Below are 6014 nucleotides of genomic sequence, written 5' to 3'. Positions count from 1 at the left end.
AAATTTTCACTAACGAAATTGTAAAATTCAGCAATTCCATCATTATAAATGGGATCACCAATTTCACCATCAATCATCCAAGTACGACCCATATATAAGCCAGTAGCTATGAAAATGAGATTACATTTTTTAAGCTATACAGATTAATGACGGCAACGACGGCAAAGATAACTTGTTCACCATCAGTCATTATATTATTAGTACCTTTGAAATTTCATTTATTTTTAGATTTACATAATCTAAGACGGTTCTTATAAGAACCGTTGTAATTGTGCATGAGGTGAATAATGGTCAAACAATCAATAATAATAGGGCATGCATCGGTAAACTAAAATCACAAACTTTTCAGTTTTCACAGTGGATATGTTTTTACAACGGTTTTAAGAAACACCGTTGTTAATTGGTGTAATATGACAACGACTTTAAAATAACCGTTGCTGATATATGTACTATGATAACGGCTTAACAAAGAACCGATATCATTTTGTATTATTATTATTATAACGGTTCCAATTCTTATTATCTTATTATGCCGTTTCCATTCTTTTTTATTATTATAAGTAGAAAGTTAATCATTATAATATTTTATTTGGTGGATTGCCTTTGAGTGTAAGGAGTACCATACTCCCGGATGACACAAGAATTTTTCTTGTGATATTGTCTCTGAATTCTAGAGGATGGGGTAACAAAAAACGTAACAACTAACATAAATAATTAAACTTTAATTCAAATAACCACCATAATAAAAATACAACTCATAATGTCAAATAATAATTAAAGACTAAATTAGAATCTGATGAAGTATTAGGATAGTTTTCATGCCCAATTTCGGTATAGATCAAGTCGTAGATCGACTCTTCATCATCAGCGGGCAGCGCAGGTGAAATGGCCTCTTTCTCCCATGACATAGGCACGGTGGCTGGAATGTGATGCCTCCTGTAATGTCTTAGTAGAAGATGATCAACATGGGTCGCAACCCATAGATAAGGGCCTTTTTGTCTAGCATCCGAATAGAAATCCTCTTTCCCCGCATCTTTCCCCGCAAATCTAGGCCCTAATTTTCTTGCCTGACGGAAACTATCATGGCAGTTGGCTTCATCAAACTCGATAAAAGCGAAACCTACAAAATCTTACTTGTTTGTACACACAGGGTACACTTTTTTAACCGTAGTGAAACCGGAGTCATGAAGCATTTGCTTCAACCACCCAAAATTAGGGTTTAAACCCTTTCCATTCACATCATAACGAACCGGGAGATTATGGAGAATGCAAGTAAAAGGCTGTGCATAACGAGAACGTGATTGTAGCTCCGACACACCAGCCATATTTTTTTAGAGAGAAATTAAAGAGTAAATGTTTGATAATTTAGATTTTGACCTAAAACATTATGAAGACATATTTATAGAATTATTTTGGTCAAATTGAATATTATTGGTCAAATTGAATATTTATTAAAGTTCTGATAAAGTTTTGCATGCAACGGTCAAACTGAGAAATCTAATCAAATAGGGACAACGGTTGAATTGAAAAACCGTTCTTTCATAATTGAAAATGATAACGGTTACAAGAAACCCGTATCTATAACATAACAACGGGTACCACAAACCGTTGCTGGTGCTAATTTAGTAACGGTTTTTGAAATGTCGTTTTCTTAAACTGGTAACGGTTATCTAACAACCGTTGATAAGAGAGATTTTATAACGAGGTTTTTGAAACCGTTAAACGTTTTTGATAACGGTTTGTTAAATAGCCGTTGTCACATTATAATAACAATGGTTTTCGTGGGAAACCGTTATTCTGATTATCGCGGTCTAGGTTTCCGCCAATATTTTGAAAACGGAAATCTAGGTGTCGTTATTAAATGCATTAAACCGTTTTGATACGCTCCTTATTGATTTCCAGATTTGGCGTAGTGCATCCTCCCGGTCATATTACACAATGATATCAGATAAATAGATAAAACATGTGAATGACTCTCATAAAAACATATAAAGAATTAATAATAATGAGATACAGTAATATAAACAAACAACGACTCCTTATTACCATAGGGAGTCGTATCAAGATATAACATATCATATGAAATGACAAATTAACCAAATAAGGCAATTAAGCCACAAACGAACCAATCAAGTCAATCACCAAACCCTTGGGATAATGTTTCCCAATGCGACACGGTAACGTTCCGAGTCTAAACTTGGCAAAAGGTTCAAAGGTGACTCATGAGTATAAATAACTTCATGGCCAACAACAACGATAAACAAATGTAAATGCAACTCAACCATCATGACTCGACACAACTATCCTCCCGGTGGGGCTACGAGAATACTACGTCCCCAATCTGACTCTGGTGCACCAAAACCACGGAATGAACAATCCCGTACGATAAGTGGTAAATTTTCCACTTCCGAGATTCGATACATGACCCACACACCATGGCCAACGACCGAGTAACCTTTTTCCAGCAACATGACTCACATACCATGGCCAAAGGTCCGAAAGAGATGGATATGAGCAAGTCTAGGTAAGTATAGCAAAAGAAAATAGACATCCTACGCATAAGTACAACATTTAACAGCTGGGTCGAGGAATGCAAGCATCCAACTACTAACAACATTATCATACCCACACTAACTCAATCAAATACTTGAACAACCATGCCCAAAATGCAAGGATCAAAGACATACAACATGTATAATAATGCATAAGATAAAATATAATGATCGAGTAAAACCACGAGTATGACATTAACATATTCTGCATGTGAACTATAGATCATGGGGGTCCATGTTTAACATAAACATGAAGTAATAGAAGCAAAGGAAGTAAAGGAAATAAACGAAACGACCCAAACAACAATCAAAATAAGACATGGTGTTTAATGAAGAAATAAGGCCAGATGCCTTTCCCCGGGCGGGGAAGTGAGTGCTCCGAGCGGGGAAACTAATAGTTGTAAGTAGTAGTGGGCAGAATTGTTTTCCCGGGCGGGGTGTATATTCCCTCGGGCGGGGGTCAGACAGGACTTGCCAAAAGTCTCTATTCTTTGGATTTTTGACCCAAATTCAAGTCATACATTTATAAATTCAACATTTTCACTTCATGATACTTCAAGTAGGATTTGAATATGAGTTTTAGCAATACATGATGCAAGTTAAGCACAAGAACTATACTAATCTACATCAAAATCAATCAACAACACCAACTTTACCCAAATCAATCAATTATCATCTAAGTTCATCCCAAACAATCACATATACCATAAGATGCTTAATTTAAGTTTTAAAGACAATTTTTAAGAATGAAACAAGTGATTTACAAACAAGAATCTATCAAATTAAAAGCACAAGATTCAATCCAACCATAACCAACTTTACCCAATTGATATTATTATCGACAAAAATCATCTCCACATTCAAGAACACACAATCAAAGTGCAATATCGAGTAACACCATCACGATTACCTTTTTTTCCAAGCTAATTCATCCAAGCAATCATCGATTAAAGCACCTACACCGATTCCAACAAGAAAAGTACCAAAAATGTCATTTTTCAACCTAGGGTTTTGGAAAAACGAAATCAAATGGAACATGCACTTACACTAGGTCGAGGAGGAAGAAGAGAGGAAAACGTATGCGCAAGAATCATCTAAACATGTTGAGAAATGAAGAGGGAGTCATGATTTTAAGATGAGAAATCAAGTATTCTTCAATGGTGATGATTTCACTTTTGGGGGAAAGCTGAATTGGAGATGGTAAATAAGCTTGGTTTCTCATAAAAGAAGATATATGAGACGGAAATGGATTTGTCTCATAATGTTAGAGGTCGGGTTTGCAAATAAAAGTCAAATGGAACGGTTTTTGCTAGAAAACAACCAAACAAACGAAAATTAAATCAAAACTCAAAGAATAATCAATTTATCACTTTAATAAACAAATATAAAGTATTTGAACACATGGCATTTGGTAAACACGGTTTTTACCAACAAATCAAACTCATTTAAATTAGCTCAAACTTATTTAATAAAGAAATTAGATTCACCCAAATAAAAATTAACTCAAATGAGTGAAATGACTACATTAAAATAAAATAAATATATGGGGTGTTACACTTTAAGTTCACTTATATTAAATTATTTATGTTAGACTTGTTAACAACTTATTCATGAAATTTAACATAATTTATAAAATAAGACGATCCACTTTTATTTATGTAATAAATTATATATTTAATGCTATTATATGAGTTGTATTTTATATTTTAGGATTGTCTCACATAGTGAGACCGTCTCTCACGTTTTTTATTGTTAAATTATTTAGTTACATACCATACATAATTAAGTTATATATCATACATTAATTTGAGTAAGGATCCTATCAAGCTAGGTTGTTGATCATTTTATAGTTATGTAAATGGAAACCCATATTACCCATCCTAGAATTTTGTAAAAAAACACTAATCTTTGTGTTAGATGTACAACAATACTTATTAGGACAAATATGTCGAGGAAGATGGAGATGAAGAAGAAAGAGATGTGGAAAAAATAAGATGGAAATAAATGATTAAAAAAAAAAGATGTAACACGTGAACAGAATAATGTATATAAAGAGAGAATTTTATTATCTTATTTTGTGTTTCACACCTTATATATTTTTTTTGTCAATAATATCTTTAAAAAGTAAAGATAAAAATAATTAAGTTAAGTTCAAATCCTATAAGTTAAGTTCAAAAAAGTTCAACTCCTATAAGTTCTGTTCAGATCCTATAAGCTCAGTCCAGAAAAGTTCAGATTCTATAAGTTCAGTTCAAAAAAGTTCAGTTTCTATAAGTTCACTTCCGTTCAGAAAAGTTCAGATTCAATAAATTTAGTACAGAAAAGTTGAGCAAAATTAAGTCCAAAAGAACAAGGCCAAATTCTTATTTAAGACGATAGAGAGTTTTAGAGGGAAAAAGTTTTTTTAATTTGGGGTTTTTTTCCTGCATAGTGGTAATAAAACCTAAAAAAATCTCTAGGGCAAAACTTCGTCTTTTATTTAGCAATATAAAAGATCTAGGATTACATTACTGCTTCAATGGAAAAACTTGTAATATTCCGTATTTATGAGTCTTGGGGTACTCTATCGAGTAGGCCTTACTCTGTCGAGTAAGGACGAGTTGCGCTTTTAAATAGTTTCTGACCTATTGGGTACTCGATCGAGTAACTAAGATACTCGATCGAGTAGGGGGGTACTCGATCGAGTACCTGGGCTACTCGATCGAGTAGCCGGTTTACGGGGGTTGTTTTCTCGGGTTTTGTTAATTATGCGATTAAGGTATATAATCTTTTCGTCATTCATTCTAATCACTTTTCTAAAACCTAAATCACTGTGAGAAGAGAAAGCAAACTACGTTCATCACCTTAATCACATTGTTAACAAATCCCGGAGCTTGGAAGGTCGGATTTCACTTGTCTTTACACCGTTGTAATCCTTGCGTCGAGGGTAAGACCTTTATACCGTTTTTATTATATTTCGTCAAAGTTAGTTAAACCCTAATATTGGGAATTGGGGATTTTGTTGTGTCATGTGCATAGTAGTAATTATGTGTTTGTATAATTAGGAGGAGGATTCGTAGAGGAAGCTTTTTAACTTCAGCTGTGAGATCGTCTGACTATTGTGCTTTCCAGGTAGGGTTTCCCTACTCATTATTACTTACATGTGGTGTGGTGCTGTGCTGTAATTAGTATAATTGGTTGATTCAGACAATGTTGTGATTGTGATTGTGATTGTTTGTCTGTGGTTCTCGAGATGCGTTCTCGGCTGAGTAGAGTCACTTGCGGGAGTGGCTTCACGCCCTAGTTTCGCCCTTCGTGGAACCCGCCACGGAAGGGGATGTGCACATTAATGGGACAAGGTTATCGCTCGATATGATGAGCGGGGCTTAGGTGGGAACGGTTGCGGTCCCCCACTGGTAGGGCTGGTCCAGTGGACAGTCGGAGACGGAGATGGAGTGGAGTGCTTGATTGTGTATGATTGTC

This window comes from Silene latifolia, chromosome 4 (genome assembly GCF_048544455.1).
Source record: "Silene latifolia isolate original U9 population chromosome 4, ASM4854445v1, whole genome shotgun sequence".
NCBI classification, from domain to species: Eukaryota; Viridiplantae; Streptophyta; class Magnoliopsida; order Caryophyllales; family Caryophyllaceae; genus Silene; species Silene latifolia.
Note: the sequence above shows the minus strand (reverse complement) of the source record.